At 44.3% G+C, this 24278-nt stretch overlaps 1 pseudogene across 1 annotated transcript; it reads left to right on the top strand.

Annotated features, from left to right (window-relative positions):
• Positions 1-16845: 16845 nt before the first annotated feature.
• Positions 16846-23962, top strand: LOC116532603 (annotated as a pseudogene). The gene is made up of 4 exons (XR_004260914.1): positions 16846-17064; positions 20004-20130; positions 21258-21339; positions 21857-23962. The product of XR_004260914.1 is annotated as a zinc finger protein 559-like (transcript).
• Positions 23963-24278: the final 316 nt, after the last annotated feature.

The following is a 24278-nucleotide window of genomic DNA, read 5'->3' as shown; positions in this document are numbered from 1 at the left end:
CTCTCTCCCTCTCTCTCCCTCTCTCTCCCTCTCCCCCCCTCCTCCCCCCCTCCTCCCCCATCCCCTGGAAAAGCCTCTGTTCGTGATTTTTCTCAGTCATAGAGAGCAGATGTAAGAGGATATCTGCCCCATTTCTTTCTCGGTTGATCAGCACCTCACTATGAGGTGAGATGGCTAGCCCCTTGGAGAACCCTATGAGAAGTCAGGAGGTCAAACAGGCAATGTCACTTCTTCCTATGGAAGAAATAATCAGCCAAGACAACTGAGCTGAGCTGATTTGGGGGAAAAGGCTAATGAGGGTGAGTTGAAAATTGTCCTTACCCATATAAATGCAACTGCTCTCAGTTTGTGCTCCTCTGAAGTTGCTCGCAGTTATTAACTGGATTATGGATTTCTCTTCAGGGTGTTTTGGTTCCAGTATTGTTATTATGTATTTACATGAGTGAACAGAGAGCTAAGACTTTTTACTCTGCCATTTTACTGACATCCTCTATGTTACTTATTGAACCTTAAAATACAAGTAAGGTAGTTGTGAATTGCTAATTCAGACCTGTGGAAAACAAATTTATAACTGAGTTATTTTTGTATGATTCTTCTAAATTTAGGCTTAGATTATATGTACAAAATACTGTTTTCCAAATTCACTTAGATGAGCTATTTTTATCTTTCAATATGGTTTTGTTCTTCATTATATATAAAATATATACTATATATATTCAATAATGAATAACAAAATATGGTTTTGTTATTTGTAATACAGTTAAAAAGCAACCGTTTTTGTCACCTTAAAGTATAATGTTAGCTTTGGCATTTTTTGTAGGTGCCCTTTATTAGGATGAAAATTTTTCTTGGGCTTATTGAACTTTATTTAAAAAAAAAAAAAATCAGCCAGGTGCGGTGGCTCACACCTGTAATCTCAGCACTTTGGCAGGCCAAGGCAGGTGGATCACCAGGCCAGGAGTTCAAGACCAGCTTGGTCAACATGATGAAAACCCGTCTCTACTGAAAATACAAAAAATTAGTTGGGCATGGTGGCACGTGCCTGTAATCCCAGTTACTTGGGAGGCAGAGGCAGGAGAATTGCTTGAAACCCGGAGGTGGAGGTTGCAATGAGCTGCCAAGATTGCACATTACACTCCAGCCTAGGCTACAAGAGTGAAAACTGCATCTCAAAAAAAAAGCAAATCTTATAATTAAGTATAAAGAGAAACAAGCATCATAGTATATCAAATTGAAAGCCTAACCACACAGAGAAAAAAAACTTAGTTCAAGCACAGAACCCTGAACTTTGTATCCTTAGTAAGGACAAAAAGAAATACCAAGAAACTCAATACTAAACAAAATAACAGTTGGTAGTTAAGATAACAGTTTGATACGCTATTGTCTAATATTAGGTGAAGACTTGTGAGAAAGAGTCTGTAGATTGATTTGTATGCTGTGTGACTTGTAACTGAGATGTCTCAGAATTCTAATGTGGTCAATCAGTCAGCGCACACTCTGCTGTCAAATTTTGGTAAGATTTAATGATGATTTCTTTATACCTTCATATGTGGCAGATTCCTTCTTTCATCACTCATCCAAGATTGAGAAAAATCATAGGTATTTTCTTTCTTAGCAAAGCTTATTATCTACGTATATCTGCATTCTTGGCTCTGTTGGGTATTTTTTTTTTATCTTTTTTTTTTTTTTTTAAACCAAGTTTTGCTGATTCCATGCTGTATCTGTTGTGTATTTTTAAAAGCTATTATTATTTTATAGCTATGTGGCTTGTGTTTTAAGAGAGGGGGATTGACCCTTGGAAGTTCTACATACTAATATGAATGTATGGGAAAATATATTTTGTTTTTTGTTTTGTTTTGCTTTGTTTTGTTTTTGAGACAAGCTCTCAGTCTGTTGCCCAGGCAGGAGTACAGTGGTGAGATCACAGTTCACTGCAGCATTGACCTCCTGTGGCTCAGGTGTTCCTCCCACCTCAGTCTCCTGAGTAGCTGGGACTATAGGTGCTTGCTACACCACCTGGCTAATATTTTTTGTAGAGACAGGGTTTCACCATGTTACCTAGGCTGGGCTCAAGCAACCACCTACCTGAGTATCCCAAAGTGCTAGGATTATATGCATGAGCCACCATGCCCAGCCAAAAAATTTTAAAATATGTATTTGTAGAGTTACATATCCAGGAGGATTTTTAGAAATGGGACTTCTAAGTCAAAGGGTAAATACATATATAATTTAACTATATGTTGCTAAATTCCCAATTTTTTTTTTAATGAAGTTAAAAATAATTCCAAAGGAAGCTAGGCATAGTGGCTGACACCTATAATCGCAGCATTTGGGGAGGCCAAGGCAGCTGCGTCGCTTGCCTCTAACTTGAGCAACATAGCAAGATCCTATCTCTGCAGAAAATTAAAGAATTAGCTGGACATGTCACATGTTTCTTGTCCTAGCTATGTGGAAGGTTGAAGCAAGAGGATTGCTTGAGCCCAGGAGGTCAGGGCTGCGGTGAGCCAAGATTGTGCTGCTGCACTTCAGTCTGGGCAACAGAACAGGGCCCTGTCCCCAACCTCCACCCAAAAACAAAACAAAGCCTCAGAATAAGAGGAGATAAGTCCCACATATGTAACTGACAAAAAAGGTTTATATCGGCCGTGTGCGGTGGCTCAAGCCTGTAATCCCAGCACTTTGGGAGGCCGAGGCGGATCACAAGGTCAAGAGATCAAGACCATCCTGGTCAACATGGTGAAACCCCGTCTCTACTAAAAAATACAAAAAATCAGCTGGGCATGGTGGCGCTTGCCTGTAATCCCATCTACTCAGGAGGCTGAGGCAGGAGAATTGCCTGAACCCAGGAGGCGGAGGTTATGGTGAGCCGAGATCACACCATTGCACTCCAGCCTGGGTAACAAGAGCGAAACTCCGTCTCAAGAAAAAAAAAAAAAAGGCTTATATCCAAACTATATTAAGAACTCTTTTACACATTAATTCCTAAAATTCAAACAATCCAATAGAAAAATTAGAGGCTAGAACAGGCTCTTCATAAAACTGACTGTGCTATGGAAAATAAACATAAAAAATGAAAATTTTTATCCTCATCTATAATCAGGCAAATGAAAATTAAATCTGCCACTACACATACATCAGAATGGCTAAATGCAAAAAGGGTTATAATACCAAGTGTTGAGGAGAATTTAGAGAAGCTAGAGTTTGCATATACTTTTAGTGTGGAAAGTAGACATGTGTTTTGAAAAATGGTTTTGCATTAAGTTCTAAGTTTGAATGTGAGGATACCCTTAAATACAACCGCATAACAGCCTTTTTTGAAATAGCCTAGAATTAACAACTCAAATGTCTGTCTACAAGAATACATAAATAAACCGTGGTATACTGGTTAAGTATCAGAAATATTTGGGACCAGAAGTGATTGGGATTTCAGATTTTGGAATATTTGCATTATACTTCTGAAATTTAAAATATTCCGGTGAGCTTTTCCTTTGAGTGCCATGTCTGTGCTCAAAAAGTTGTTTTTTTGGAGCATTTTGGATTTCAGATTTTCAGATTAGAGATACTCAGTCTGTATTATGGAGTGCTTTTAGGAAAAGGGAAAAGAACTACAGCTATGTGCAAAAATATGGATGACTCATAAACATAATGTTGAATCAAAAAAGCTAGACATGAACTAAGATGATTTCATTTAAAGTTTAAAAACAGACAAAATTTATAGTGTTAGAAGTGAGAATAGTGCTTCCATTTGAGAAGAGAGGGGTAATGATTTAGATGTGCCATGTGCATCAAGGTGTAGAAATTAATGATAATGCATTATACCTTTGTAATTCTACACTTTTGTGAATACATATTTCAATTACATGTTTAAAAAATTCAGATGTCAGCTAGTGACGGTGCCTGTAATCCCTGCACTTTGGGAGGCCAAGGCGGGTGGATTGCCTGAACTCAGGAGTTTGAGACCAGCCTGGGGAACATGGTGAAACCCCGTCTCTACTGAAAATACAAAAAATTAGCCAGGCGTGGCAGCATGTGCCTGTAATCCCAGTTACCCCAGAAGCTGAGACAGGAGAATCCCTTGAACCCAGGAGGCAGAGGTTGCAGTGAGTCAAGGTCATGCCATTGCACTCCAGTCTGGGTGACAGATCAAGACTCTGTCTCAAAAAAAAAAAAAAAAAATTCAGATGTCATTTACAAGTGTTTGAAAGAGATTAGCAAAATGAATATAAAGAAAACATAAATAATAACACTAAAAGCAACATTTAATGGGAAAAAAGTAGAACTGATCAGTAAACCCAAGAGATAGGTTATTTTAGAAGTATAAAATTGGCTGAGCAGTGGTGGCTCACACCTGTAATCCCAGCACTTTGGGAGGTCAGGGCAGGAGGACCACTTGAGCCCAGGAGTTCAAGACCAACCTTGCCAACATTGTGAGGAACCCCTTCTTCCCACCAGCCCCACCACCAATCTCTACCAAAAGAATTTTTTTTAGTTGGCCAGGTGTGGTGGTGGCTTGTGCCTGAAGTCCTAGCTACTCACAAAGCTGAAGCAGGAAGATTGCTTGTGCCTAGGACCTCAAGACTGCTGTGAGCTTGATCCTACGATTGCACTCCAGCCTTGGTGACAGAGAGAAGCCCTGGCTCCCTCATACCCCCAGAAAAGTATAAAATGAACAAACTTTTGCATAATATGTGATTCAGCATTTCATTCATGCCATACATTTTCTTTTTTCTTTTTCTTCTTTTTTGTTGAGACTAGGTCTGGCTCTGTCGGCCAGACTGGCATGCAGTGGTATGATCTCAGCTCACTGCAACCTTTGCCTCCCAGGCTCAAGCCATCTTCCTACCTCAGCCTCCCAAGTAGCTGGAACTACAAACATGCACCACCACACCTGGCTAATTTTTGTGTTTTTTGTAGAGATGGAGTTTTACCATGTTACCCAGGCTGGTCTTAAACTTGTGAGCTCAAGTGATCTGCCTGCTTTGGCCACCCAAAGTGCTGGGATTACAGGCATGAGCCATACCCCATACCCCATACATTTTCTACTCTCTGCTAGGACTTATGGATATTAAAAGAAAAACTTCAGGCCGGGCGCGGTGGCTCAAGCCTGTAATCCCAGCACTTTGGGAGGCCGAGGCGGGTGGATCACGAGGTCAAGAGATCGAGACCATCCTGGTCAACATGGTGAAACCCCGTCTCTACTAAAAATACAAAAAATTAGCTGGGCATGGTGGCACGTGCCTGTAATCCCAGCTACTCAGGAGGCTGAGGCAGGAGAATTGCCTGAACCCAGGAGGCGGAGGTTGCGGTGAGCCGAGATCGCGCCATTGCACTCCAGCCTGGGTAACAAGAGCGAAACTCCGTCTCAAAAAAAAAAAAAAAAAAACTTCAGGTAAATGTAATAGTTTAGTTAAGCATTAAAGGATTCGTCAGTCAGGCAACACTCAATATCAAAAGAGGTTGGGGCTCTGCTGTAGCAGCATGCACGGCTGGCTTTTATAGACAGAATGTGGAAGCAAAGTAAAGAAATTACATAATTGGCTACATCTAGGCATTAGCCTTAGCACTTGAAATGTATTCTGAGTTTCTTTTGTGAATCATTAGTATTACTCTATTGCTTTGGATAGAAAGTTGAGTGTCACTTTTAGGCAAGCCACATGTCACTTTTCAAGTGTCTCATGGTTATTTTCCTCTATTGTCTTTCCCAGAACAGTTTGAGTCTATAAATATACATTTATATGTGTGTGTGGTAGGAGAGGTGGAGGGTGATACGACTTATCCATTCATCTACCTTTTTCCATAGCACTTGTCACCAACTGACATAATACATATTTACGGGTGGACATGGTGGCTCACGCCTGTAATCTTAGCACTTTGGGAGGCCAAGGCAGGCAGATCACCTGAGGTTGGGAGTTCAAGACCAGTCTGACCAACATGGAGAAACCCCATCTCTACTAAAAATACAAAATTAGCCAGGTGTGGTGGATGCATGCCTATAATCCCAGCTACTTAGGAGAATCACTTGAACCCAGGAGGTGGAGGTTGCAGTGAGCTGAGATGGTACCATTGCACACCAGCCTGGGCCACAGGAGCAAAACTCCATCTTTAAAAAAAAAAAAAAAAAAAAAAAAAAAAATACGTGTTTATTATCTGCCTAGCCCTTTAGAATGTAAGATACCTAAGATCTTGGACATTTTCTGTATAGTTGACCACTGTGTCCTAAGTGTCTGGTATATTACTTCACAAAGGTAAGGTCCCTTATAAATATTTGCAGAATGAATGCAAGCATAAGCCAGAGATAAGGACTTGAAGGGACGCCACCTGGCCTACATGACTGCCAGCTGGAGTAAAGACGTCTGAATTCAATAAACCATTTGTTTTGGGGGTCCTCAAGACCACCACTCTCATTCTCAATGATATCAACACTCACAGGACTCAGAAGCTATTAAACCTACAGTTATGTTTATTACAGTAAAAGGGTACAGATTAGAATCTGCAAGAGGAACAGATGAATGGGATGAAGTCTAGAAGAAACCAAGCTTCTCTCCCATGTAGTTTTCTCCCATGTCACATGGACAGTGCTTAATTATCCTAGTAACAGTGTGTAATATCCATGCAAACTGTTGCCAACTAGGGAAGCTCACTGAGCTTTTGGTGTCCAGGACTTTTACTGAGGGTCAGTCCCATAGGCATACAGCACCTGCATGACTTGCATCATACACTTAGGCCCAGCCCCCTCGCAGTTCAAACTCATACTTTGTTGCCAAAAGCCTCAGACATACAAAAACAGGCCTTCAGCATAAATCATATTATTAGCATATACTCTCTGGTCGCACTACTATAGTTTGGCTCAAGAACTTAAGCATATAAAAATATACACTTGGCCGGGCGCGGTGGCTCAAGCCTGTAATCCCAGCACTTTGGGAGGCCGAGGCGGGTGGATCACGAGGTCAAGAGATCGAGACCATCCTGGTCAACATGGTGAAACCCCGTCTCTACTAAAAATACAAAAAAATTAGCTGGGCATGGTGGTGCGTGCCTGTAATCCCAGCTACTCAGGAGGCTGAGGCAGGAGAATTGCCTGAACCCAGGAGGCGGAGGTTGTGGTGAGCCGAGATCGTGCCATTGCACTCCAGCCTGGGTAACAAGAGCGAAACTCCGTCTCAAAAAAAAAAATACACTTAACAGGCAAGGTATTCCACAGGCTAAAAGGTCATCTCTCACAAACTGAGCCAAGTGTCAGTCCTGAGGACTGCAGGGGTTGAGTTAACCTTTTCTGCACATCATTTCATGACCATCTCATGGTCATGTTTGAGAATAACAAGAACCTCAGAGTTTAGGCTTTTGAATCAGAGTAACCTGCATTTATGCCCTGGCTCACCAGTTCCTAATTGGTGATGTTGGGTCAATTAGTTTCTGAGCTTAGGTTTCCTCATCTAATATGATAGTGACAAAAACTGCTTTGATAATTATATGAAACTTAGTGTTGTACTGGATCGAGCGTAGAAAGCACCAAGACAAAAGTATGCCAGATTGCAGGGTCATTTGTTATGCTGGCGACCACAGAGGACTCACGTCTCTCCAACCTGTGGCATCGAAAGGAGGGTGCCAAGACTTTTTATACCCGAAAAACCACCTTGGGAGTGGGGGTGAGGAGCGGGGATGGGGATGAAAAGGTTTCAGACATTCCAAGGGCCAGGGGATTCTGTAATTCACCTCCTGGGTAGAGATGAGGGTGGGGGTCTCCGGACATTCCAAGGGCCAGGGGATTCTGTAATTCACCTCCTGGGCGGAGACGAGGGTGGGGGTCTCCAGACATTCCAAGGGCCAGGGGACTTTTGTCATTCTGTTTGTTACTTCAGTGGTTTACAGAAGTCAAGATAAGCATTTGTTTACACACAGATCTTAGTTATCCTGGGCTGCTTATTTTAGTTATTACCGGTAAGCAAAGGCTAGCAATTCTGGCACAATATTACATTCCCCCCTGTTCTTTTAACATGTATTAAATCTTTAATAGGTTTCCTCTTTTTGACACAAGGGCCCATATTTGGATCTCAGAACCATCAATTTGACAGAGTCTATTCCTTCCTGGATAAATTTGAGGAGCATGTTTAAAAGGCATGGTCCAAATGTTAACCCGAGGACCATTAGCACCAAGGGTCCTGCTAATCCAGTGAGCAGGAATGTTAGCCAGGGGTTTGCGGGAGGGTCTCAGGTGAAAGAAATGAAAGAGTCTCTGTTTGCAGTATATCCTGTTATAGTGGAGATAGTTTCACAACCCCAATGGGGGCAAAAGAATTCATTTAAGTCTCCACAGTTCCATCTTTTTTTGTGGGGTGGATCCTGGGCACACATATAACCCCATGGTCTGGAGTTGTCGCTCTGCCCCTGAACTGCCGCACCCAGCTATACCTCCACTTGTCCTGAAATTTAAGTGGGGGCCCAGGAGGGCACAGAGGTCCAGGGAGAAGGTAATGGGGGTCTCCAGAGTGTACTCCAGGGTTAGGTTGACTAGGGTGGATCCCTTTCCAGTTAAGGAACTAACATATGCTCCAGTGGAGCCCTCGGTGATGACCCATCGATAGTAGGTGGGTGTCAAGGAGGGTCCCTTTTGGAGGGTGGTTGCAGGAATCAGGGAGATTAGGATGATGACTGAGAACGGCGCAATAGTCTTAGCTTTAGGGGGTCCGTTGAGGATGGAACTGCTTCCCATCCTGCATCTAGGGGGGCAGTCTTGACGTGTGAGTGGTGAATCCAGGCAGTCAGTCCATCCACCTTGATTGCTGTGGGGGTGACCAGGATTACAGTGTAGAGTCCTTTCCAGCGAGGAGTTAGGCCAGAGGTAGTGACTCTCTTCACCAGGACTTCGTCCCCTGGCTGGAAGGGGTGTACCGGCTGGTCAGTGAAATCCACTGGGGTAGGTCGAGTTCCCCTGATGAGCGAGTGCACCTGGGACTGAACAGACTGGAGTGCCTGCAAGGACTTAAGGAGTGTATGGTTATAGACTTCAGCATGTATGGCATCCGCAAGTCTGGGGAGTAAGGGAGGGGGCCTTCCAAACATAATTTTAAAAGGAGTAAAGCTTTTTTATAGGGAGTACATCGGGTACGGAGGAGAACAAAAGGAAGCAGGCTGACCCAGTTTTCTCCGGTCTCTAGAATGAATTTTGTTAAAGTTTTCTTTATGGTCCGGCTCATCTTTTCAACCTGCCCTGAACTCTGGGGGCGATAGGCACAGTGTAGTTTCCAGGAAACCTGTGCTGTAAATGCAGGGCCATTATCTGATCCCAGTGTCAGGGGCAAGCCAAACTGAGGAACCAGGTCCTATAACAATTTTTTCGCTAATACCAGTGCGGTTTCTGACCTAGTAGGAAATGCCTTGACCCATCCAGAGAAAGTGTTTACAAACACAAGGACATATTTATAGCCGCACTCTGGGGGCTTTATTTCAGTAAAATCTAACCCCCAGTGTTCCCCTGGGCTAATACCTTTAAGTCTTATTCCTGCCTGACTAGGCCTACTGCCTCCTGGATTTACCCTGGCACATACATTACAACAAGTAGTAGTTTTTCTAACAATCTTATATAAGTGTGGAATGTAGTATCTAACCCTCAGCAGCTCAGTGAATTTTGTTTGCCCTAAGTGAGTGGCCTCGTGTGTGTCCTTAACTAGAGCCCGTCCTAGAGCCTCGGGGAGCACAATTCTTTTGTCCAGTAGACTCCACCATCCTGTGGAATCTTGTCGTCCCCCTGTTCTTTAGCAAAGTTTTCTTCCTTAGGTGAGTACCTGGGGGTAGGAAGCAGGGTTGGGGCCGGCAGAGTCACAAGAAGGGTCAGAGGTTTTACTGGCCCCAAGGCTGCCGGTCTGGCCTGTAGGTCAGCTGCCCTATTTCCCCTTACCTCTGGTGAATCTCCCTTCTGGTGTCCTTTGCAGTGCATCAATGCCACTGCCTTAGGCTTCCATATAGCTTCTAGTAGAGCTCGGATTTCCTCTTTGTTTTTGATGATTTTTCCCTCTGAGGTAAGCAACCTTCTTTCTTTATAAATGGCACCATGCACATGGGCCGTAGCAAAGGCATACCAGCTATTTGTGTAGATGTTAACAATTTTTCCCTCCGCCCAGTCCAAGGCCTTTATTAAAGCTATAAGTTCAGCCTTTTGGGCTGAGGTTCCGTGTGGAATAGCCTGGACCCAGATAACCCACTCTAGAGTGACCACAGCTGCCCCAGCATACCTGACTCCATCGACTATGAAACTGCTGCCATCTGTATACAGTACCTCCTCTGGGTTCCGCAGGGGGACGTCGGTGAGATCTGGTCGCGCAGCATGGAGGACATCTATTGTCTGTTGGCAGTCATGTATGGGTTCCTCTGGCTCACTGTCAGGTAGCAGTGTGGTGGGGTTTAAAACTGTGGTTTTTGAAAATTTTATGCGGGGCTGGTCCAAAAGTAAGGCCTGGTATTGGACTATGCGGGCATTAGACATCCATTTTCCCGTAGCTCCATGGAGTAGCAACTCCATCGCGTAGGGTGCCACTAAGTTCAACTCCTGCCCCAAGGTCAGTTTGTTCGCCTCCGTGACAAACAGGGCCGTAGCTGCCACCGACCTCAAACAAGCTGGCCACCCAGAGGCTACGGGATCAAGTCTTTTTGAAAGGTAGGCAACTGACTGGGACCAGGGTTCCAGTGTCTGGGTGAGCACCCCCTTAGCGACTCCCTGTTTTTCATGCACAAACAACTGGAAAGGTTTAGAGATGTCTGGCAAGGGCAAGGCTGGGGCTGCAGTCAGGGCAGTCTTGAGCTTGTCAAAAGCCTGTTGCTCCACCTCTGTCCATGTCAAGGGCTGATTTCCTCCAGCGCAGGCATACAGGGGCTTGGCTGTCTCAGCAAATCCCAAAATCCATAGCCTATAGTACTTTACTGCCCCAAGGAATTTTCGAACTTGGCATTTCGTGGTGGGGTTGGGTATTTGCAGCACTGTTTGGACTCGGCTGGGTGCCAGTGCCTGGTTGCCCTTCTCTATAACATAGCCCAGGTAAGTCACTTTTGGCTTGCAGAGTTGGGCCTTTTTAGCTGAGATCTGGTACCCCAAAGTCTGCAGGGTTTTTTCAATAATGACTGGTTGGTCTCTTTACAGTCCTCCTGGGTTTTTGTAGCCAAGAGTAAGTTATCTATGTATTGGAGTAGGGTACACTCTGGGAACTCAGCTTGGAAGGCAGCAAGGTCTTGGCTAAGTGCCTCATTAAACAGAGTGGGGGAGTTTTGAACCCCTGAGGCAGTTTTGTCCAAGTGAGTTGCCCCGAGACTCCAGTATCAGGGTCGGTCCATTCAAAAGCAAATCTAGGCTGGCTAACAGGGGCTAGTGGGATGCAAAAGAATGCATCCTTAAGATCCAAGACAGTGTAATGGTGTTGTGGGTCCAAGAGACTTAGGAGAGTGTACGGATTTGGAAATGTAGAATGAACAGTTTCTACCTATTTATTCACCTCCCTCAAGTCCTGCACGGGCTGATAGTCCTGTGTGTCTGGTTTTAGCACGGGGGGCAAGGGGGTATTCCAGGGAGACTTACAGGTAGTGAGGATTCCTCCCTTCAGGAGTCTGGTGATGTGCGGAGCAATTCCTCGCCTGGCTTCCCGGCTCATAGGGTATTGCTTCACCTGTACTGGAGTTGCTGTTGCTAATAGCTGGACCACGACTGGGGTGCGGTGACTTGCCAACTCTGGGGGACTTGTTTCAGCCCATACTCCCGGTACTCTCTTGAAATTTGCAGAGGAAGTCTGGTGCTGGTGGTTGATTCGCCTCTGTGGATAAAGCTTCCTGCAAGAGATACTCATCTGACAGAGCACAGGTGATAAGGATCTGCTGAGGTGGGCCTGTAGTTAAGGGAGGAGGAATTGAGAGGCACGCTTGACCCCCGCTGAAAGAAATATTTGCTTGCAGCTTGTGGAGCAAGTCCCATTCCAGGAGTGGATATGGACACTCAGGGATGACCAAGAATGAATGGGTGACAGTGCCATTTCCCAGATCAATGAATCGATTTGTGGTCCAGGGGCTAGTTGTGGTTTTTCCTAGAGTGCTGCTATTACTGCCTTAGTAACTTTTTATCTTGCGTGGCCTCTAAGATGTCTCTAGAGTTAAAGACTTTTTGGGCAATTTTTAACAACTGAGTTAAATTTATTCTCTGGAACCTCTCTAATTTGTGCAATTTTCTTTTTATGTCTGGGGCAGACTGGGAAACAAGCCAAATTGATGGCCCGCTGATTGTCCGGGCCTCAGGGTAATAGGCATCCAGTAAGCGCTCAAGGAAAGCAGCTAGCAGCTCCTGTGGACCCTGAGTTACAGTTCCTACCTCGGAGAGTTTAGTGGACTTGTGGGCCACTCCCCTAACCCCTTCTATAAGATACCGGTGAAAAGTGTTCAGAGCCTGGTGACCCCTCAAGGTGTTGAGGTCCCATTGGGGTCAGGTAAAGGGAAAAAAACTTTTTCCTTGCCCTGGACCTATGATGGCTTTCAGGGCTTCCTGTCTAATTTTGCCTTTTTCCTCTGTGGTGAACAGAATTCGTAATAATTGTTGGCAGTTGTCCCAAGTGGGGCGATGCGTCTGGAGTACAGATTTTAAGAGTCCGGTCAAAGCCTGGGGCTTTTCAGAGAATGGGGGATGTTGAGTTTCATTGTAAAACCTCGGCAACGTCACCGCCTTAAATTCCCCAGCCTCCCAGCACTACCCCCTCCCAGGGAACTTTCCATCTTGTCAGGTACCTAACCCTCCCCCTCTCGCCGTCTTAGCAGCTCTCCAGTACAACACCCTCCCGGGAACTCTTAGCAGTTCTGCAGTACAACCCCCTCCTGGGAACTCTTAGCAGTTCCCCAGCACTTCCCTCCTGCACAGCCCCTCACACTGGATGCATCTCTGCCAGCTTGCAGGCCATAGAAATCCCCTTTGCCATGCCATGGGTGCTGCCAATTTTGGGTTTAGCCTGGCAGCTTTCTCTCGCTCATAATAAAGCTCATGCCAGCACTTGGTGATTTGGCCCTCTCTTTGATCTCTGTCACCTTCCAGTTATATAAGTTACTTGACAAGACGGGGATGTGAACAAAGAATGGGCGACCCCGATTGTCTTCTGTTGGGGGTGCCTCTTGGAAAGGGGAGGACTGCCGGTGGGTGCGGGGGCCCTGCTACGGGTGTGCAGGGGGGACAAGGTTTGGTTAATAGTACTGTTGAGGGGGTTGCTGAGGCGCTGGTTTAGAGGGCCTTGAGTAGGGTGGAAGTAATTCCTGATCCTCCGCTTGGGTAGGGAGAATGGCTGGTCCAGAAGGGACTTTCTTTTGGGCCGGCTAATGTGACCTGAAGTTTAGCCTGTTTTATGCAGCGCTTTAGCCATGGGGGAGGCCATTGGACTAAACCCAACCATTGGTCGATGTATGGAAACTGTTCAGGGTATCCAGGAGTTTCTGCAACCATTTTCCATACAGCCTGGGTAATTTTGGGGTCATAGGTCCCAGTATCTGGCCACCTAATTCCAAAAGACGGCCATTCAAGTTCACACAAAGAGCGGAGTTTTCCAGGGGTTCATTTCACCCCATATTGGCCTGAGAACCCAACCTTGAAGTTGGCCATCATGCATTGGAGGGGGATACAAGGCCAGGAGCTAGACGACCCCATTTGTGCGTTTTTTAATGCCAAATTTTCCTCAAGAAAATTCATTAATTTAAAACTGATTTCCCTAATTTAAAACTGGCTTCACTGAGGATTTGAACCAACAACCTTGCAATTGCAGGCCCCACACCTTAACGACTGTGAGGACAAGTCACTTTTGTTACAAAGAGTTAGAAAGCTTTTCTTTTCTTTTTTTTTTGAGATGGAGTTTCACTCTTGTTACCCAGGCTGGAGTGCAATGGCACGATCTTGGCTCACCGCAACCTCCGCCTCCTGGGTTCAGGCAATTCTCCTGCCTCAGCCTCCTGAGTAGCTGGGATTACAGGCACGCGCCACCATGCCCAGCTAATTTTTTGTAGTTGTAATAGAGACGGGGTTTCACCGTGTTGACCAGGATGGTCTCGATCTCTTGACCTCGTGATCCACCCGCCTCGGCCTCCCAAAGTGCTGGGATTTACAGGGGTGAGCCACCGCGCCCAGCCTAGAAAGCTTTTCTTAAAGCCAGATCCTGGATGCAAATGCTGCACCCTGAGGCAGTGTGGCCTGCCTCAAAGCTGGGCGGGGCTGACTGCCGGCAGAGAAAGGAATAAAAAAAAAAAAAAAAAAAAAAAAACGCTCTTAGTGTCAGTTTAAAACTGAACTTGCTGGCGGCGAGTTCTCCACCCCGTGGCTTCTGGTCCCTTTCTCTCTCTCTCTCCTCTGTCTCCTTTCTTCTCTACTTTCTCTCTTTCTCTTCTGTCCCCTTTCTCTCCTCTCTTTCCTCTCTCCTCTGTTTACTTTCTCTCTCCTCTCTTTCTGTCCATTTTTTTCTTTCTCTCTTTTTTTCTCTTTGCCTTTTTTTTTTTCTATCTTTCCCTCCTTCTCTTCTCTTTTCTCCTCTCCTCCCTTCCCTACATTCTCTTTCTATGGTAAAGCCAATTTTGGAAAGCCCCATATTTAAAATTTGGCCCTCTTTAAAGCAGGTTTTAGCAGGGCCTCTGCAGCCAGGTGCTGCAAGGACCAGACAACTGAATTTTAGGGTTTATCCCTAGTCCTAGTCAGAGGAACAGGGGGTAGGGGCCAAGGTGAGGCGGCGGTTTTTTCCCCCCCGCAAGCCACAACTGGCGAGAATAAGCACTATGGAGGTTTAGCGCTGCCGGGGCATAATCCTCCCCCTTATAAATTTTTAATGGCCAGTTGCTTCAGAAAGGTCGGGAAGTGACAAAAAGGTGGACTAAGAGGTCTACCGGATGTGTGTTTTGGACCCACCACACCCAGTAGAGTGTGCAGAAGTGCTGCCAGTCAGTTTTTACTGGGGTGGTGACATCCTACCTCCCAACATCCAGGATAGTGCCAATATGCCTTTCTTTGATGCACCGTTGGGCACTGCCCATAACATTGGACACTTTCCTGGCAGAATAGGCAGTTACCTATTTTCCATCCCAGCCTGAGAAAGAGCACCCGTAAACTCTGATCTAGGGTTTTGTTCCACACAAGCTCCAAAGAAACTACCTCCAAGGTGTCAAGGGCACAACGGCCTTCCCGACATGGAATCTGACCCAGCACGGGCAAAAGTACTCTTTTCCCGGTGGAGGTGGCTGGGAGAATTTACAGGCCACAATGACCAAAACAAGGAAGAGAATAAAGACAACTAGAGTTAAGACTATCTGCCACATGGCAAAGGAAGAAAGAGTGAGGCCTCAGTGATAGATGAAGAAGAAGATGAAAAAGAAAGAGAAAAGAGTAATTTCTGCTGGGGTGTAATCAATAAAATTTCCCTGCATCCAGTGGTTCGTCAACCACTGTAAGATATCTCCTACCTCAAGGGAAGATGGCCTGAACCAGTGTATGTCTGCTAGCAGGAGTCTAATAAAAGTGACAAATTTACAGACGAGACAGGACCACATATAAAAGAGTGACAGACAAAGGGTGGGTGCCCCCCAGATGGGAGACCACTCAGATGCCTGCCCGGCCACTTTCCCGGAAGAATTTTCAGGGGCGCCTTGGCTAAGGTGTGCCTGTATAATCCCCGGGCCTGATCACCTCAGGATGGAAGTCCAAGTAGGACAGCTCTGAGATGAATCACCGTTATGCCCTACGACGCTCCAGTGGAACCGCGGGTGAAGGCCCACACAAGCCCTGTAGTCTTTCAGCCATGGGACTACACATATACACACACACTCTCTCACTCACACAGAGGTTACAGAAAACAACCGAATGCTGCCACCCACTATGCCAGCTACCAGAAGGTGAACACTGGTACCCACTGCACCGGCTACCAGAGGGCTGCCACCCACTATGACAGCCACCAGAAGGCGAACGCTGGTACCCACTGCACCAGCTACCAGAAGCTTCAAGTGATGTCTCGGTGAGGCTTGCCAGGTCAGAGTTGCAATGACTCATCAGTCCCCCGACTCAGGCCCTTCCTTTGAACTAGTTCCCAGACCAGACTTACCTCCGGAGATTTTTTTTTTAGGACCCTGAGGAATTTCGGGTGAATGTTGGCTGAGAGGTCGCTTATCCTCCATGGTGGCACTCCGGGACCCTGGGAAAGAACAGGGGGCGCCTCCCCAGAGGCCCCCGAGGTAGGAGCGGCCGTCCGGGCAAGACTCTGAGATGGCTTTTGTCTGGTGATAACAAAAAGAGAATATCTCAGTGGGACCTCCAAATGGTGTACTGGATCAAGCGTAGAAAGTTAGCACCAAGATAAAAGTATGCCAGATTGCAGGATCATTTGTTATGCTGGCGACCACAGAGGACTCACGTCTCTCCAACCTGTGGCATCGAAAGGAGGGTGCCAAGACTTTTTATACCCGAAAAACCACCTTGGGAATGGGGGTGAGGTGCAGGGATGGGGATGAAAAGGTTTCAGACATTCCAAGGGCCAGGGGATTCTGTAATTCACCTCCTGGGCGGAGACGAGGGTGGGGGTCTCCGGACATTCCAAGGGCCAGGGGACTTTTGTCATTCTGTTTGTTACTTCAGTGGTTTACAGAAGTCAAGATAAGCATTTGTTTACACACAGATCTTAGTTATCCTGGGCTGCTTATTTTAGTTATTACCGGTAAGCAAAGGCTAGCAATTCTGGCACAATGTTACATTAGACTACCACTGTTTCTGGCACATGGGTACCAGGTAAATGGCATTTGTTATTGTTTATGTCCATGTGGCATAATACTCCAGTGGCATTCACATAAACAACTTCATCTTCTGCAGGGAGCTGGCTAATGAATGGTGCTTGATGACAGATGAGTAATGCCTGTTGCTTAAAGATTGACAGTATGAGGCAAGACTCCCATTGCTACTTTAGAGGAATTGAGATTGACCTACCCATAAATTCAGACAATGTCTTGAAGAGACTTTGGGAACAAGATATTCAGGCACATTCCACTGTTAGATTCACAGGGTGCCAGCCATTGATCTTTCCCTTTGTGGTAAGTCTGTGTTGATGCTCCTTTGAGACCCTGCTTTAACCAGTCTGTGAACAGCTTGTCTTGTGATGAGGGTTTAGAGTCTAAGTGGCTGTGCTTTTGAAATACCTAGGAGGGACTAAATTAGATATGAATAGTCTATGGTCTAAATCCTGGGATTTGGGAAGGAGGGTGAGTATGCATGCTTTTGTGGAAGAGGTTCTGTTTAATCACATGATGAGTTTTATCATTTTTGGCAAATAAGGAAAATGTTAACTTCTTTGGACTTTTTTTTCTTTATAAAATGGGATTGTGAAACTCTCTCTCTCTTCTCCTGGTCATCAAAGCCTGAAGCATATTTTCTTGCTTCAGGTGAGATAGGCTGCTCAGGCATTTTATTGTAACAATGTGTGTGTGTCCACTTAGCATTAGTATGAGGTGGCTCTTCGGCTTGTGAGTACAGAAGCTATTGGCAGCCTGGATTCTCAGGTTTTACTTCTTCTCAAGATCATCTCTTTCAAGACTTTTTCTATCTTCATGAGGCAAAATTTGAAGAGGAGAGGGTGGTGGCTGGGTGGTTGACAAATTACTCTCAGGTAAGTAGGAAATTGTTAGGTACCAGCCCCAGTCCTGTTCATGGGTGCCCTTAGTCCTGGCAGTGACCAGGGATTGAGAAAAGGAAATAAACACGAGTAGAATTTTACAGCATGGGTCCAGGGGACCAACACAAGCATGGGGACTGCGTTGGCACCGAGTTCTGGGTTCCACAGGGTATTATTGGGTGCATACACTTGTTAATTGAGGGGTGGGGGAGATGGGGTGATCGGGGAGGCCTTGAAACTATTGGGTGAGGCCTTGAGACTAATGTGGGCAAGATAGCCAGGGAGAGAAGTTTGGTCTGCAGTATTTAGTAGCAGATGTGATTATTATGCAAACCTGGAACCTGAATTCTACCACCAGTTGCTGTCAAGGTGCATTTGCATCAGAAGCATAGCGCAGAAGGCACCACCAGGTCTGACAACACCCAACACATTGAGGGGCTTTTATCTCCCGGGAATTGCAGACACAGAGCAATCAAAATTACCTTATATTCTGAGAACCTAGGCAGAGCTGGTGGCATTCTGGTAACCTCTGCTCTGCTAGGCTTTTCTTCCTTGTAAGCTGCCATGTGCAAAGACCCTCCCGGATCTTGTGAGCAGAGGTCGCCTCCCTTCTTTCTCAAAGATCTTGCATAAGCCCTCTTTACGAGACGCTCATGTAAACTCTATGTTGAGGTGGCATTTGTGGGACCAAAGCCGTATTTCCTGCTCTGCAACCACACCATGGTGTTCCACGGTTTTACAGCGCTCTGAGATGGTCTTTACCTTAGGCGTCCTGTTGCTGCTTGATTTCTGTTTTACTGCACCAATATTTGATATAGCTTAGTTGGGAGTACAAACTTCAGTGTACGATAATCAAAGCAAACTTATAATTATTTAGCTAGAAATAACATAGGTCTGCCCCTGCCCATCTTGACCCACAGGAAATTGATTTTTCTGTAGGAGCATATGCTTCTTCCTACCAAGTAGATAGATTTTCTGCTAGTGGAACAGGGCTTCTGCAAGCAAAGAGGGTCTGCTTAGGGACTATGTATCTCATCACACCTCTTGGGACCACAGTGCCTCTTACGTGGTTAACAGATTTCACAGGGAAATGATCCTATTGTCTCAGTGTTTACTCAGTCTGACTCCCATCCACATTGACTGTGCGCTTTCATTTTGCTGTGATAGAGAGGGAGAGAATAAACATGTGTTATACTGGCCCGAGCATAGAAAGTCAACACCAAGACAAAATTATGCCAAATTGCAGGGTCTTTATTGCCTGTGGCCACGGAGGACTTGTGTCTCTCCAACCCGTGGCCCTGAAAGAAGGGTGTCAAGACCCTTTATACCCGTAAAAATCACCTTGGGAGTGAGGGTGAGGGGTGGGGGTGGGCGTGAGGGGCTTCAGACATTTCAAGGGCTAGTGGATTCTGTAAATCACCATCTGGGCGGAGATGAGGGTTAGGGGGTTCCAGACATTCCAGTGGATTCCTGGGCGAAGATAGGGTGGGGGGCTCCGGACATTCCGAGGGCCAGGGGACTTTTTGACATTCTGGTTGTTACTTAAGTGGTTCACAAAAGTCAGGATTAGCATTTGTTTACACATTGTCTGGGTAAGATGGCGATTATAGCCCTTAATTACTTTTTCACATTTGGGTTATAGAGAGCAGTTTCAACAGAAAGCCGAGGTATGGTTGAGGTGTGCAGTTTTATGGGGCTTTTTACCATGTCACACATGTGCTTCTCAAAATTTGTGTTGTCACTGAAGCATTTATTTGAGTGTCTATAATGTATTCAGGATTGTGCTAAAACCTGTCAACAGACAGAAATAAGAACTCAGAATCTAGTTATGCTGAGATACATTCAGTTAGGTGAAAATGGTGTTCTTCGAGCCATGTGAATAGATGAGATCACCAGTGAATATTTACAGACAGAACAAAATGAGGACCATCAGCTGGGTGCAGTGGCTCACGCCTGCAATCCCAGCACTTTGGGAGGCCAAGGTGGGCAGATCACGAGGTCAATTTGAGACCATCCTGGCCAACATGGTGAAACCCTGTCTCTACTGAAATATACACACACACAAAATTAGCTAGGCATGGTGGCACATGCCTGTGGTCTCAGCTACTCAGGAGACAGAGGCAGGGGACTCGCTTGAACCCAGGCAGTGGAGGATGCCATGAGCCAAGATCGTGCCACTGCACCACAGCCTGGGTGACAGAGCAAGACTCCGTCTCAAAAAAAAAAAAAAAAAAAAAGGACCGTCAAGTGATAGAAGACCACAGAATCTTGTCAAGGCATGCCAAGGCAAGGTCCCTCATTATCCAGTGAACATGGGGGAGAATGTACTTGCCTGGTTCCAACATGTGTGTGATGGTTTAGGACTCAGTGATCTTTGAGGAAGTGGCTAAGGACTTCACCCCGGAGGAGTGGACTTTACTGGATCAAACTCAGAGAAACTTATACAGAGATGTGATGCTGGAGAACTACAAGAATCTGGTTGCAGTAGGTAAGAGTGGTACCATTTTTTTCATTTTGTTTTTTTTTTGTTTTTTTTTTTTCTGGAACAAATATGTCTTAAGTAACTATATTCTAGACTCTCTGAATGTTAATGGCCCTGAAATGGTAAACAGGCCAAATACTGTTTTCGTCTCATAGACGTTACTGCCTAGTGATTTTTCTGATGAAATCAAAGACCTGTTCATTGCTCTGGCTTTGTTTTTTCCATGGATGAAAGACTTAGAGCTTCTTGAATATGTATACGAGCTTGAGCCTGTGTTTCATGGGAAGGATTGCTAGTCCTTATGGTACAGAGTGAAAAAAGAGTATTTGCAGTTTAGGTTAATTTAAAAGTTTTTGTCATGAACATCTTGTTGTTTAAATTATACCTGAGAGCATTCAGAGTGCCCAAACAGTGAAATCTGGGCCCTTTAGTTATGGAAGTATTTGTTATCCCTTGCACATTCTTACATCATTCATCTTTCTCTGAGAGCTGTGCAAATACGGTTTTACTTTTCACATGAAACAAGAAGCATTAAAGACAGTGGAGAAAATTCTCCAAGATAAAAGACAGATGTGATTATTTGTGTGATATAGCCCTCATCTATGAGAGGTACAGTCTGTTTAAAAATGTTAAGTAGGAAGGTTTTGAAAGTGTACTTTTTTGGAGAGAATATCAAGGCCATTTGGTTGCTGAGATTTGTTGGGTACCTTAACTTCTCTTTCTCTTTCATTTTTCATCTATCTTGGAAACTTTCTTGTGACCTGATGGTAAGATCTGTCTCATTTCTTCTTTACATGTATGATTTGCATATAGCTCTGTATCCATTTTCTTTCTACTTTGTTTATCTGGCTGTACCTCTTTTTTGTTCACTATGAAGTCTCAATGTTTGGAGAACCATTTCTTAGTGAATCACCTACCAGCTTGACTTTAGTACCTTACTGTTGCTAGACTCTTATTGCATCCAAATTTCTCAGTTTCTGGTTCCCTTTCTTTAAAAACGAAACAACAACAACAACAAAACTGTTTTAAGATGGTGTTTGAAAGTACAGTACACACTACTCTTGCATTTCTGACACCCTCTTTTCAATCATTATTTTTCTAAGAACTTAAAATTGTTTTTTATCTGATTTCAGATTGGAAGATTCATATTAATATCAAATGGACAGCACCTCAGCAGAATTTTTTTCAGGGGAAACATCCAGTATGGTGGAAATGGTAAGATTCAGAAGTTATAATTTCTTGCCTTACAAGTTAGAGGAAGATTGGAAGCTCCATAAAATAGAAAAGTAGCACAATAACCTTGAGACATTTGAGACTCTTGTTCTTCACCCGAAAATAATCTGTCTCTTGCAGAGGCTGTGGATCATGAGTTTGACAAGCGCTCTAAACATCCCTCAGAATATATTTGTTTACATGTTTCCTTCAACTAAATATTCCCATATAGATATCTTAGATGTTTTTGATAAATAATTCGCTCTTGGGCAGTTATCAGATAAACTCCTTAGAAGCCGTGTGAAAGTAAAGAATATAACAGAATTTTCTGCAGTCACTTTGTTTCACTTGAAAGCACTCAGGTCTGAAACATGCATTGCAATGAAAATGGCAGGAACAAACAAAGCATTTCAATTATACTAATTTTCTGAGCATAACAGAATTCAGAGTAAAAGGGAGAATCTCTGAATGAAATAAATTTAGAAAACCTGTATGAATCATCATTAATTTTCATCAACAGGAGAGAAACCACTTTGGAGAGAAACTGTTTGACTTTAACCAATGTTAAAAAAACCTTGAGTGAACGCTCATGCCTTAAGACTCACAGGAGAACTTACTTTAGAAAAAAAGCCTGTGAGCATAATCAGTGTGAAAAAGCCTTCACAAAACCCTCTACCTTTACTTTACACAAGAAGACTGATATTGGAGAGGAACTTCCCAACTGTAATCAATGTGAAACAGCCTTCAGCCACCATCTACTTGTCTGCAGGAAAACTCACACTCGAGAAACCATATTAATGCAGTGACTGTGAAAAAGGCTTACCTTCCTCGTCACACCTTAGAGAATGTGTAAGAATTTATGCTGGAGAGAGACCAGATACTTGTAAGGAGTGTGTCAAAACCTTTTCTCATTCTACAGGCCTTTTCGTACACATGCAAACTCATGATGGAGAAAAACTCCATGAATGTAAAGCATGCGGGAAACCCTTCACTCAGTCTTCATATCTTACTCAGCATTTAAGAATTCATAGTAGAGTGTTACCTATAGGATGTAAGAAATTTGGCAAAGCCGTTGCTAAAGACCTAGCACTAGGAGAAAACACTATGTTTGTAATGAATGTGGCAAAGAGTTTACTTGTTTCTCAAAACTCAACATTCACATAAGGGTTCACACTGGAGAAAAACCTTATGAGTGTAACAAATGTGAGAAAGCCTTTACTGATTCTTCAGGTCTTAAAAAACACAGGCGAACTCACACTGGAGAAAAGCCTTATGAATGTAAGGAATGTGGGAAAGCTTTTGCTAACTCTTCACATCTTACTGTACATATGAGAACCCACACTGGTGAAAAGCCTTATCAGTGTAAGGAATATGGAAAAGCCTTTATTAATTCCTCTTTCTTTAAAAGTCACATGCAGACCCACCCTGGTGTAAAGCCCTATGACTGTCAACAGTATGGGAAAGTTTTTATTCGATCCTCATTTCTTATTCATCATTTAAGAAGTCACAGTGCAGAAAGGCCTTTTGAATGTGAAGAATGTGGGAAAGCCTTTAGATACTCCTCGTACCTTAGTCAGCATAAAAGAACACACGCAGGGGAGAGGCCATATAAATGTCAAAAATGTGGGCAAGCCTTCACTGTCTCATCAGGCCATACAGTAGACATGAGAACTCACACTGGTGAATGACCCTTTGAATGTCAGGAATGTGGGAAATGCTTTACTCGGTCCACATATCTTATTCAACATCTAAGAAGTCAGAGTGGGGAGAAACCATATAAAGAATGTGGGTAAACCTTTAGTAATTCCTCATGTCTCACTGAATGTGTAAGAATTCACACTTTAGCTTATACTTGGAAAGACTGTGGTAAAGCCACTAATACTTCACACTTACTGAACATGTACTCATTCACAGTGGCAATGTACACAATCATAAGGAATGTGGGAAGCCTTCCTTGGTTTCACAGATGTCAACAATTCCAATAGAAGAGAAGCTATATGAATGTAAGGAATGTGGGAAAGTCTTGGCTCCTTCCATAGGCCTTACTTACTATTCATGTGTCTGTGCATCCTAGGAAACAAACAGAATATAGGAAACCGTCAATCATTGTTCACATCTTACTGAGTCTGAACTCATGCTGGAGAGAAATGCTATGAATGTGAGGAAGGTGGAAAAGCTTTCATTGTTTTCCTCAGACCTTGCTGAGCTTGTGAGCACACTGGATATAAATGCACATCCTCTGAACGTAAGGAATGTGTTGAAACCTTTTGCTCTCCTTATACCTTAATATTCAACTGTGATCTCACAAGTGTGAAAAAATCTAATGAATGTAAGATGTGTAGAGATTTTTCTCTGTTTTTAGCTTCCACTTTGTGAATGTGTCAAAGCACACTTTGAGAAGTCCCATGAATGAAAGAGATGTCGGAAAGCCCTTGATTGTTCTTGGCCATTAGTAAACATGATCCACACTGAAGAGGAACTCTGACTGTGTGGAAGGTCAGAAAGCCTGTATTAATTTACGTGCAAAAAGTCACACTAGAGGAATGCCGTACCAGAACCTGCGTTTGTAAATATACGTGTTTCAAAGATGTATATATTTTTAATAAAAATATCTAGCTGATTTGAAGATAGTGATCTTGATTGTTCGCAGTTAAAGATGGCACTCTTAATTATTTAGGGACTCCACTCTTTCCCCCATATGTCACTACTACACTTCACTAGACTTTAAAAAATATTTTAGGCTGGGGTGGTGGCTCATGCCTGTTATCCCAGCATTTTAAGAGGCTGAAGCTGGTGGATCATTTGAGGTCAGGAGTTTGAGATCAACCTAGCCAACAGGGTGAAACCCCGTCTCTACTAAAAATACAAAAATTAGCCAGGCATTGTGGTATATGCCTGTAATCCCAGCTACTTAAGAGGCTGGGGCAGGAGAATTGCTTGAA

Source organism: Sapajus apella, unplaced genomic scaffold (assembly GCF_009761245.1).
Source record: "Sapajus apella isolate SASKATOON/1434 unplaced genomic scaffold, GSC_monkey_1.0 scaffold77, whole genome shotgun sequence".
Classification (NCBI taxonomy): Eukaryota; Metazoa; Chordata; class Mammalia; order Primates; family Cebidae; genus Sapajus; species Sapajus apella.
The sequence above is the reverse complement of the archived record's forward strand: the minus strand, read 5'-3'. Positions and strand labels throughout refer to the sequence as shown.